General features: G+C 40.3%; 1 protein-coding gene across 3 annotated transcripts in view; it reads left to right on the top strand.

Moving 5' to 3' along the window:
* Positions 1-7949: 7949 nt before the first annotated feature.
* Pak5 (p21 (RAC1) activated kinase 5) overlaps positions 7950-12830 on the top strand; it is a 300079-nt gene continuing 295198 nt past the window's right edge. For all 3 annotated transcript variants that reach the window (NM_001434031.1, NM_001434030.1, NM_001107781.2), the window contains 1 exon segment: positions 7950-8274. The gene's annotated coding sequence lies outside the window, so the exon portion shown is untranslated.

Here is a 12830-nt window from a genome sequence, read left to right as displayed (position 1 = left end):
TCTTTAGAGACTTTCCAAATGTTATGTTAGTAACATTTCTTAAAAAGACAAACAAACAACAACAACAAAAAAAAAAACCCACAAAAATTTGTTCCTGTCATGGGAATAACATTATTCTTACACTGTATTCTGCCACACATAGATGGTTGTGTGGTGCCAGGTTTTGACCCAGGCAATAGCTTTTGCTCAAACTCACAATGCCAGAAAAGAAGCTGCTGTACTCTCATCTGTTTTCTCTGAATAGTTCCTTCCTGAATCTTCCTAGCACTAACTGGTGTCTTCTAGAAAACTGAAGAAGCGTATTTAAGTCCTTCTTAAAAGACACTTGGGACTTTAGGTGGCATCTGCGAGGAGATGCTTTAAAGAGCAAGCTAAAATGAGCACAATTTGGGCTTAATGGGCAGGGAACCTGTTTTGAGGGCTAAGCATGTGGTATCTGCTTCAAAAGCAATCAACTCTCTAATTTTCTCTAAACCACCAGATCTGTGCAAAGCAACAGAGGAGCTGTGTATCCAGAAGAAATTTTGTGACCCTCCACAATGTTTGCTCTACTATATTACAAGTCACAACCTTCCATTGCCTACACATGACCCAGTAATAATCCAGAGATACCAGATGAGGTTATATTTTATCTGCCATCTTTGAAGAAATAATTAAACTCTGATTTGGGAACGCTTTGGGGGACAGTCGTACTTAGTAATGTTGAAAATGTCTTCTTACAGAAAAGTCTGGTACTCAGTGTGCTGGGATCTCAGTGGAATAGAAATGCTTATATATACTTGGCATATTACATATATATATATATATATATATATATATATATATATATATATAGGCAATTTTTACACCAAAGGCCCTGTTTTCTTGACTGCCTTATTTCATACATTCTAAGCTGTAATACATAAGCAGTAAATGCTGCAACTTTCTCAAATGCTCTAGGGTGAGGATTGACCTAAAGCATTCAAGGAGGTTTCATCCATATTTCACAGACGCCCAAGTGAAGTTCACGGCCTTGCAGATACCCGAGTTTCCTTTTAAACAAGAGGACAGAGCTCACTAAATTAGATAAAGTAATTCCTTGTTGCTTCAGGCCACTAGTACTTAAGACTCAACTCTGTAGAACTTTAGCTGTTTTAACCTCCAGTGAATCATCACCTCTACAGTGATTTATGTGACCATTCCTAGAAATGTAGTTACTATACATATTTAGGTTAATGTCTGAAGTCTTCTTTCTGATATATCACTATTTTATATGCTGGAACCAAAGCGTTTTCATGTTGACTCTTTTAAAATAAGGTGTCTCTTAGTATCTAAATATGGAGTTATCCATGTAGAAGCCATTGTCCCCTTTGTCTTCCCCAGTACAGCCCTGGTCTTCTCCTTTGGGCATTTTAATGTATTTGTTATTGCCCCTTCTTGTGCTAGTTCCCTTCATATTACTGTTTGTCCAGTTTCTGTTCCTTAGTTCTTATCCTGTATAGTTTGCCCAGACAGTCTTGATGCTTTCGACAGTGCCCTGCTTCCACTTGTCCCTGTCTAGCTGCAGACTTATTCTTTTTATCGCTTAGAAATGTAAACCCTCAGAGTATCTGAGAGCTAGTTTGCTTTTGTTTTTATTTCCTGTCTTAGTTTTTCTATCCCTGCACAAACATCATGACCAAAGAGCAAGTTGAGGAGGGAAGGGTTTATTCAGCTTACACTTCCACATTGCTGTTCATCACCAAAGGAAGTCAGGACTGGAAATCAAGCAGGTCAGGAAGCAGGAGCTGAAGCAGAGGCCATAGAGGGATGTTGCTTGCTGGCTTGCTTCCCCTGTCCTGCTCAGCTTGCTTTCTTATAGAACTCAGGACTACCAGCCCAGGGACAACACCATCCACAATGGCCCTCCCACCCTTGATCATTAATTGAGAAAATGCCTTAACAGCTGGATCTCATGGAGGCATTTTCTCAAGGGAGGCTCCTTTCTGTGATAACATCAGCTTTGTCAAGTTGACACAAAACCAGCCAGTACAATTGATCCCTTGTCAATGTGAAACACAATCACATTACTGTTAAGCCTTAACCCTTACTTTCTTTTTATCCCCAAGATCAAAATAACTTTAAAAGTCCCACAGTCGGACTGGGGATTTAGCTCAGTGGTAGAGCGCTTACCTAGGAAGCTCAAGGCCCTGGGTTCGGTCCCCAGCTCCGAAAAAAAGAACAAAAAAAAAGTCCCACAGTCTTTATATATTAAAATTTCAATCCCTCTAAAATATCCAATATCCTTTAAAATTTAGTCTTTTTACAATTCAAAGTCTCTTAACTGTGGGCTCCACTAAAATACTTCCTTACTTCAAGAGGGAAAATCCAGCAGTAGTATGAGTTACAACCTTGGCTATCTCTAGAGCACAGGTTCTTTGGGCTCTCAGAAAACACTTCCCAGAAGATTTCACCTCAATGATGCTGGTCTCTTCTTAATCACTACTACTTTCCAAGTAGCCAGCATCAATAGTCCCAGTAATGCTAAGGTTTCACTTTAGTATTTCTGGTATCTTGTTAATCACAGCTGATCCTTTAGCCCCAGCTAACCAAAACCACAGAATCTTCACAATCAAAACAGCAATGCCCTGATAAGTCTTTCATCTTCCCTCTAAAATATGACAAGTCAGACCTCCATCGTCTGCACTGTTCTCAACATTATCTTCCAAGCTCCTACAGAACATCCCACAGAGCTCTTAACACCCAATGGGTTTTCCATCCCAAAGTTCCAAAGTCCTTTGACAGACCTCTATGAATTTGACTAGGTATCTACGTATCTCATATGACTGGAATCATGCAGTATTTACGATATTCTACTTTTCTTTGTTTCATAGAATGCTTCATGGCTAATCATTGCTGTCACATGTATTGTCAGGATCTCATTCTTACTCAGGCCTGAGGAATGAGCCCATGTCCGTTCATATCATGATTTTTGTATTCATGCATCTTTCTGTGGACATTCAGGCCATTTCCACTTTTTAGTGCCTGGTGCTATGAGCATTAAAATGTACATCGTTGGGGTTGGGGATTTAGCCCAGTGGTAGAGCACTTGCCTAGCAAGCGCAAGGCCCTGGATTTGGTCCCAAGCTCCTAAAAAAAGAAAAGAAAAAAATGTACACCGTTACATATCTTTAAAATCATGAATTTATAACCAAAAACAGAATTGCTAGGTCCTAGAGCAATTCTGTTTAAGTTTTAAGGAAACATCCCACTGCCTTTCATAAAAATGATACAACTTAGTATTTCCACTACTGTGGCATAGGCCTTCCAAATTCTCCATATTCCCACCAATTAATTTGGTTCTGTTTAAGAAAGCAGGCTAATGGATTTTTAGTTAGATTGAATTATTTGGGATTTTGGTTAGTGACTTCGAGTGCCACTTTAAGTTCTTATTGCTTATTGGTATCCATGTATCTTCTTTGGAAGAATCTCATTTTCTGCTCCTTATTAAATGTTTTTATGTTGCTTACTTTTAGGGGGTTTATACAGTCTGGATATGAATCTCTTCTTTTATATATGATTTGCATGTAGTTTCTTGAACTTGGTATGTTGATTTTCAACATTGATTGTGCTCTTTGTATAGAAGATTTTCATCTTCTCAAGTTTATCCAAGTTTTCATTTCTTGTCAATTCTTTGGTGTCACATTCAAGAAATCATTGCTAAATCCAAAATTGTGAAGATTTTATCATGTTTTTTTTTCCATTGTGTTTTCTAGCTTTTACTCATGTTGTGTCTTCTACATACGTACTCTAGGGTCTATTTCATTGTTTTGCATGTGGGTTTTCAGTTTTCCCATCATGATCTGTTAAAAAGATTGCTTTTTTCCTCTTCAATGGTCTTGATAGTCTTGGTAACCATCAGTGGATACATTTACACATTTCTGGATTCTATTCCAGTAGTCCAGATATTGATTTATAAGTTCTCTTTAATTGTTTTAATTACTATAGTTTTTTTTTTTTTGGTTCTTTTTTTCAGAGCTGGGGACCGAACCCAGGGCCTTGCGCTTCCTAGGTAAGCGCTCTACCACTGAGCTAAATCCCCAGCCCCTAATTACTATAGTTTTATTGTCTTGAAGTAAGGAAAAATAAATTTTCAAACCGTGTTATTTTGTAGATTGTTTTTTGCTATTTAGGATCTCCACAGAGCCTTACAAAATTTAGGATATTTTTTCTATTGCTGTAAAAATATTGTTCCGATTTTTCTTAGGAATTTCTTAGGACTTGTAGATTGCTTGGAATAGTCATAACATTGTCTTTTGATCTGTGAGAATGAATTATCTTTATATTTTTAATGGGTCTAGGCTTAAGTTAATTTCTAAATATCTTATTCCTCTTGAAGCTACTATTAAGGTAATTGTTATTTAAAATTTTCCTTTTAGGTTCTTCACAGTCAGTATATAAAATACAACTGACTTCTGTTGGTTAATTTTATATCCTGCACCTTTTAGAAATTTTATTAATTTTACGGTGTCTATGTGTCATTATGAGTATGCATGTGCATGCACACTTCAAGATTTTCTATATATAGTATCATATTCTCTGAAAATAAAGATGTTTGTTTTTTTTCAATACTGGACTCTAATCCTCCCGATTGTCCACATGGAATTTTGAAGTAATAGAGCTGATGGTTTTGTTTTCGTCCTTTGGTCCCGGTCTTAGAAAAAAACATTCACTTTTTCAGCTGAGCAAGCTCCTAGTTACAGGAGGTTCAAGCTCTTCTTTGTCCGTGCACACGTTCTTGGTGCAGCAGCACATCACAGAAATGCTGTTCTCTCTGAATGGCTTCTCTCAGCTGTTAATAGTAAGTTGTTCATGTATGTGTGAATCTATTTCTGGGCTTTCTATTTTGGCTTCTCACATGATTTTCTAGTTAAGACAACTACAATTTCAATGCTGTTTGGATAGTGTAGAACCCATACCTTTCAAAATAACATTTGAGATAACGTTGCTCAGGTCGTCCAAAATCAATGTTAATATAGAAATGTCACTGAAAAATCTGACTTCATTTAGTATAAAAGTGTACATTTTTTTGCTATGTTGAGCCTTCTAATACATGAATGCACAAAGTCCACGTATTAGGTCTTTGATTTCATTATGTTGTAATTTAAGGATACAAGTCCTACACGATTTTATTAAATCTGCCTTAGCATTGTTGCCTTTGTTATTGTTTCACATTTAATTTCCTAAACGTTCATGGTTTATATTAGAGATACAGCGAATTTTGGGGAACCTTACAAATTTTACCTGTTTATTCTAAGAGCTGTCCTGTAGCTTCCTTGTTAGCTTTTTATGAACACAATTAGTGGAATGCATGTAAGGAGTATTTTATTTCTTTGTAACCCAGGGTTTTTTATTTTTCTTGTCTAATTTCAGTTGCTAGAATTTCTAGTAATATGTTGAAAGAGATGGATATGTCTATTCTTACTTTTCCTGAATCTTAGGAGGAAAATATTTTTACTTTCTTCTTTAAGCTGCAAGTTGACTAGAGGTTGTTTTGTAGATGCTGTTTATAGATGAGGCAATTCCCTTGTATTCCTAGTGAGCTTGAAGTCTTTATTCACTGACATGACCCATTTTCTCAAATGCTTTTCTGTATAATTTGATAGGATTTTTTTTAGTTTGCATGATGGAGTACATGGATGCATATTTACATATTAAGGTAGCCCTGAATTCCTGACATACATCCATGTAAAGATAATACATAATTCTCTTTGTGAATTGTCAGATTCAAGCAAATATTTTTTCTGGGTATTGGGGATGAAATGTGGTGTGTTATAAGTGTTAACCAAATGCTCTTTTGTCCTTTCTTCATTTTGGTAGGGAGGCTCCTTTAAGTCACTCTGCAGCCTAGACAAGTCTTCAACTCATGATTCTCCTGTCTCAGCTTCCTGAGTAGCTGAGTAGCTGGCGTCACAGACCTGTACTCAGCCCTCCCCTACAGCTCAGGAATGTTTGTTTGTACGGTTATAAGATATATTGTTTATGGGGCTTCTCTTCTACTAACTTTATTTTGTCTTGGTATCAGGAAAATTATAGCCTCATAAAATGACTTGAACCATGTGATCTCTAGCTTTCTGGGAAAAAACTGTGTGAAACTAATTTTTGTTTTTGTTTTTTCACTTATTGGAGCATTTCTCCAATGAAACCATCTAAGCCTGGTGGTTTCCTTTGGAACAGGTTTTCATTTGTGCGTTTTTAAAATCAGTAGTTCCATGGCTCTTCAGGATGGCATAATTATAATATAAAATTATACTATTCAGATTTTATAGTTCACTTGGATAATGTGCTCACTTTTTATTGATACCAAAACAACAAGTAAATCATATCTCAATAAAATATCTGTCCAAGTCCACATACAGGAAAGTTAATAGAAAATATTATGCCAAAGACCATGGGGCATCTAGTTGGTAAGGTGAGTTAGGGTCATTTGAATAATTTCAAGCATTGATTAATTCATTGACTTTAGTCATATGAATGGGAAAAAATAGGATTTGATAAGCCAAGGTACATATCTCCTTTACAATTAGAAACATCAGGGGAGAACAGTGACCATCCATCTGTTCTGTGATTCTGTTTTTTAAAGATTTTCTTGTATGTGTATATATGTGTCTGGATGCTTCTATGCACACTATGCGAGGGAAGGCACCACTGATGCCAGAGGAGGGTGTAGGATCCCTTAGAGTCAGAGTCCTCTACAGCTGGGACTCACCCTACATGGGTGCTGTTAACTGAACATTGGACCTCTGGATGGGCAACACAAGTTCTTAATGGCTGCGGCATCTCCTCAGCCCCTACCAAGATTCTGTGTTGATATGTAAGCTATTTCAGTGAGAGTAGTGTGTGAACAGACAAGTCTAAGGGTCGGGGGAGGGTGTGTGTGATTTGTATCTACCACTCAGTTGCAAAGTGTCTTAAGTTATTAAGAATACTAGCATACTAAGAGTTAATAGTCCCTTTTATCTACACTAAGTTATAAGATCAGATACCATATGCTAGTAAGGACACTTTAGGGATATCTGAGGACGAAGAAGGTGTAGCTCCCTCAATTCCAAGATTAAAGTCTATTGGTTGGTTTTGTGAATCTTTTCGTTTCTTGTGGGCAGTAACTAATCTCAATTACCACCAATATCGTCTGTGCTCTTTTGCTCCCAAAGGACAAAAGGACCAGTCAGTCTCAACTGTCAAGCCCAGCCTTGACATTACACCGAACCACTCAGGTTTTGTCCCAGCTCAGGGAAGACAAGCAGTCAGGGCAGACTGGTTCAGGCTTGAATTGGACAACAGGTCAACAGAGGTCAACTGAGCATGAGTTTTCTAGTCTCGACTATCAAAGCGATTATAAATTGGTCCAAGAGCCCATCTTCTCAGAAGTTCCTAATTAATTCTAGATCAAACTAATGGTTTTATGCTGCCTTCAGTGTCTGCCCTACAAAGCCTCCTTCCAGGAAAGGCATGGCATCTCCAGGGACATCCTCACTTGAATTGCTGCTGCCACCCAAAGCTGAAGGTAACTCCTTAGGCTGATAAATCTATTGCTGATTAAAGACTCCACGACCAATTAGAGGTTACAGAAGATGTTTTTGGATTCCTGCACCTCCTGACCTTTCAGAGGGCCAGCTGCATGGCTCGCAGAATCTCATGGCTCGCAGTAAGGCAGTTGAATCCCAATCTTTATTTTAAGTCAGAGGCTCATTAAAGTTTGCGAAGCACAGCACCAGGTGATGCTAAAGAGCGTAGCTAACATCCTGATGTAGTGCGGCTTTGCAAAGGTCCTATAGAAAATTTGGACAAACTGCGATGTTGAGGGAGGGGTATGCAGGAGTAGCCCGCAGGGGGATGGTAGGAAGAAAGTGTGATCCGATTGGCTGTTTTCTCCAGCTCGGGTGTGCAGACACTCCCTCCACACTCCCCCTTTCACCCCCCCACCCCCCAATTGCTACAGCTTTCCTACAGCCGGCTGCTCCGAAAACCCGGAGCAGCTGAATGGTCTCAGCGGACAGTCTTCCTAGGGGCAAGTCAGGCGGCTTGGGCATGCTCAGTAGCTGGGAGAGGTTTGGGAGGAGAGTAGAAAGCTTTGACTCTGCCCCCACCCCCTCCTCTAGCCCCCGCCCCCCTTGCCCCTTCCCAGCCGTAGTAGTTCCCCAGCGTGCGCCAGTGGAGAGCAGGAACATGGCGCTCGGAGCGATATAACAGATGTAGCAGCAGCGGAAAAGCAGATGAGGTACCGCGACTTCACTGCTGACAGCCAGCCACCAGGTAGGCAGGCGCACCGGGCAGGTCGGCTTGTGGGTAGCGGCTCCAAAAGGGGTGCTTGCCAAGATGCGCACGGCTGCTACGCCGGGCATCTGGCTTTGCCTAGAGAGGATGCGAAAGAAGACCTCTATGACAGCACAATTGATCTTGCATCTCCTAGGAAATGCCAAAGGCTAGGGACCTTAGAATGGGCAAGGGATCCAGGGTCCGCCCACTCCCCAACCCCCAACCCCTGCTATATCATCCAGTCTGGGCTCTTCACCGGTCAAATAAAGGATAGCGCCTTTATGCTGGGATGGAGGGCGTAGGAAATCACCCTGGATGCCAGCTCTAGGAGTCTGCTGGTACCCCGAAAGGCTAGCAAGCCCAGCAGCAGTTCTTTGTGTATGCACTCGCGCACGCCCTGCCGGTGATAAGACAGTGCCTGCTGCTCCCAGGGAGTGTTGGATGCATTGCCAGGGCAGGGTTCCCATATGGTTTTTGTCTTTTAGCAGGTGTGGACCACCAGATGCAATAGCGGAACCTTTATGGGACTGTGTTTTCCTTTGTTGTTTGTCTCTGTTCGTTTAGTGGGTTACAATGGATTGAGAAAGAACTTCTGCCTGTGGACGATGGTAGACAGAATGTGGAAGAGAATATCACTTCCAAACTCTGGTTAAAATTCTGTGCAATGTCAGTCTCCTAGAGGGTAAACTTGGAAAGTCTCAGGACTGTCAGTGTCCAGTTTGGGGCACAATTGTGAGCATCCTTTTTGAAACCGCGTGTATCTGGAGCTTTTTCCATTGTGATAGGATAGAAGTTAATTTGCCAGCATTCATATTTCAATTACGGGAGCCCTAACCTTTAAAAGATCTGGAGAGATCTTTTAAATATCAGAGTAACAAAGAAAAGGAGAAGCCAGAAGAAACCGTCATGGTCAATAACTGAGAAGAGCTTGGGAAACTGGATATACTTCTGGGGGAAATGGTTATTTTGCAGAACCTCAGTGAACCTCTTGTGGCATTTGGTGGTGTAAGGGCACCTTCTTTAACTTGAGTCCAGATGGACATTTACTCCCTGCAGAAGTCCCTCCTACATAAGCCTTCTGAAAGTTGACGTTCTACAACAACAGATGTGACACCTTACATTTATATCTGTTATGATTAGCAGCATAGCCCACTGAGAGGGAGGAGAGGCAAATTTAGAACATGCCTTCATCGTCTGTTTTATCTTTTCAGGCTGGGCATCTGTCTGTGAATATGAGGTTTGAATACTTACACTTATACTGCACTTAGACTATTTATTCTTATGATCTCCTTAGGTGGCAAGAATGAGTCAGTACCGTGATAATGAAACAGAGACTGCAGGAGGGAAATGCATTTAAGTAGAGTAAAGCAGTAAATGTCCAATCTGATAACACCTTGACTTTGAATACACACATGCAAAGTAGAACTTCTAATGAAACTCTAGAAGCTAACCTCGAGTTCATTGACAATTCTTGTATTAGAATAAACTTTGTCTTCCTCTGTGAATAAGAGATTGGTTGTGCTCAGTCCTTGCAACTTACCATTTAATTAATGAATGTGAGTTTCGATTGTAGGCATTGAAAACGGAGGTTGTCAATGCCTTTTCTACATCCTCAGTTTGCTGCAATGGACAGGTGCCAGAGACAGGTGATCTGGGATGCAGTGTCATTTTAGTAGTGGGATAAAGTTAAATTTGAACTCCGGTTCTACTGTATTTAGGTTTGGGATTGGGGGGAAGTGATTTAATTTATCAGCAACACAGGCTTGTAACTCACAAAGCAAAGCCCACATAAATGGGTAGATGTGGACGTTATTAATACAAAGCACCTGGACATGGGGAAAATCTTTTTGAGAAGAACATGTATGTATTTGGAACCCATATAATATATATTTGCTATACAAGTCAAATTCAAATATATGCCTTTACTGAAATACTCCAGATTATTTTGTTTCCTAGCACCAATATAACCATACAACCCCAAACTTGGTAGGTTAAAGACGAAGAAATTTATTGTTGAAATCTAGACATTATAGGTCTAACATCACAGTGTTAACGTGGCAATCCTCTGATCCTTTTAGGAGAAGGTGATTCTTATCCTATCAGGCATTCCTTAGCCCTGATCACATAAGCCTGTCTCTACCTTCATCTCCATGTGTCCTCCTCTCTGTGTCTGTGTCTCCTGTTCATGTTTCAGTCTTAATGTAAGACACTGTCCAATAACATTTAGAGCTGGCTATAGCCTTGTCTTAATTCAATTACAACTGCAAAGATCTGACATCCAAATTAGGTCACATGAACAGGTTCTGGGTTGTCATGAGTTTGGGGGAGAAAAGATTTAACTTACTTTGCTAACTTTTCTAATAATAGTGACAGCATCAAAACTATGCCAGGAAGTTTCAGAATATAAAGAATGGTATGAGTTCAGAAACTTGCTGGATAGGATATTTAATGTAACAAACTTATTGAATTCTGTGTTCCCAAGTATGATAGTGAAGAGCAGGATGATAGACACCTCACACGTGTTACTTACACAGAAACTGAGACAAAGTGGGACTTGGGCAGTCTATAGATGCTGAGGGCTTTTATATAGTCTTCTCCCTTTGAGGCTATACTACTAAGACAAAACACCAAAAATACCACCACCACCACCACCACCACCACCACCACCACCACCACCACCAACAACAACAACAACAACAACAACAGCAACAACAACAAAAGAAAAAGAAAACCCTACAAAAAGAAAAAAAATTCTACACTTTTTCTTTTTAAAATATTTATTTTTAATTTATAGAAATATGTTTATTAGTTCCATGAAAATTTCTTACATGCATACAATGTATTTTCTTCTTCTTCTTTTTCTCTTTCCTTTTTTTCGGAGCTGGGACTGAACCCAGGGCCTTGTGCTTGCTAGGCAAGCGCTCTACCACTGAGCCAAATCCCCAACCCCAATGTATTTTTTCTTATTCACTCCTCTGCTCACCCTTTAACCAAATCCTCCCAGGTTCATTCTAAATTTGTCATATATTTCACACACACACACACACACACACACACACACACACACACACACACAGAGAGAGAGAGAGAGAGAGAGAGAGAGACAGAGAGAGAGACAGAGAGACACAGAGAGACACTGAGAGACACAGAGAGACACAGAGAGACACACAGAGTGAGATACACAGAGAGAGAGATACACACACAGGGAGAGAGAGAGAGAGAGAGAGAGAGAGAGAGAGAGAGAGAGAGAGAGAGAGAGGAAGAGAGAGAGGTAAAGGGCCATCCATTAGTGTGATATTTATAATGTACGTATGTATGTATGTATGTATGTATGTATGTATGTATGTATGTATGTATGTACTATGTGTCTCTGTGTATGGGGTGCATGTGCACATCACAGCACATGTGAAGAGGTCAGAGGTCAGAGACCAACTGGCAGGAATAATTTTTCTCCACCTCTATGTGTGTTCTAAGAATTGAATTCAGGTCATTAGGTGGCAAACACCTTTACCTCCTGAGTTATCTCAACTGCTCAGAGCTTTCTCCTCCTCCTCCTCCTCCTCCTCCTCCTCCTCCTCCTCCTCCTCCTCCTCCTCCTCCTCCTCCTCCTCCCCCTCTTCCTCCTCTTCCTCTTCTTCCTCCTCCTCCCCCTCTTCCTCCTCCTCCTTCTCCTCCTCCTCCTCCTCCTCTTCCTCCTCCTCCTCTTCCTCCTCCTCCTTCTCTTGTCTCTTTATTTCTTGTGGGATTCAGTTAGATTCTTTTATAATATGTTCTTTAGTTCTTCAAGAATTTCACACACTCTCTTGATCCAGTCCCCACATCATTCACACCCAATTGTTTGTCCTAATTTTTTTAACTCATGGAGTCCAATTATGCTGCCTATATATTGGGTGTGTTGCTATGTATTGGAGAGCTTTAGAGCTACCAGACAACACACCATTTAAGAAAACTACCTGCCTTCTCTCCACAATTGACAGTTTCCAGTATCTCCTCAGGCAGGGGTGGGACTCTGCTCACTTCTCCACTTCATGGCTTGAGCTTTTGCAGGTCTTGTTCCCGCTGTTGCAATAGCTACAAGTTAATAGGTGCAACTCTCCTCTTGTTCCAGGAAAAGGCTGTTTCCTTATCATTCACAGCCTCTCTCTGCTCCCTCTTCTTCAGTGATCACTGAGGTTTGCGAGGATGAGGTGTAATATTTAGTCAAGGGTAGGAAGGCAGAGAAGGTATGGGGAGGAATAACTAGCTTCAAAAACCTCCTGGAAAAAATCACATGAAAACTCATTACTTCCTAAACTGTAAACACCACACACACACACACACACACACACACACACACACACACACACACACACACACACACTATGACTTACCTTACTTATATCAGGGCAATAATGCATCTATTAGGTACCATAGATTAACAAACAGAGACCCATAACGGGATTATTTATTTCTATTGGACTTGTCCAGGGATGTCACTTAGATTCCTGAAATACCACAGCTTTTCTTTTCTTATTTTGGTAAATGGTCTACAGTCTATGAAGATGGTTTAGGCA

This window comes from Rattus norvegicus, chromosome 3 (genome assembly GCF_021556685.1).
Source record: "Rattus norvegicus strain SHRSP/BbbUtx chromosome 3, alternate assembly SHRSP_T2T, whole genome shotgun sequence".
Taxonomy (NCBI): Eukaryota; Metazoa; Chordata; class Mammalia; order Rodentia; family Muridae; genus Rattus; species Rattus norvegicus.
This window is presented reverse-complemented; position numbering and strand designations above follow the sequence as displayed.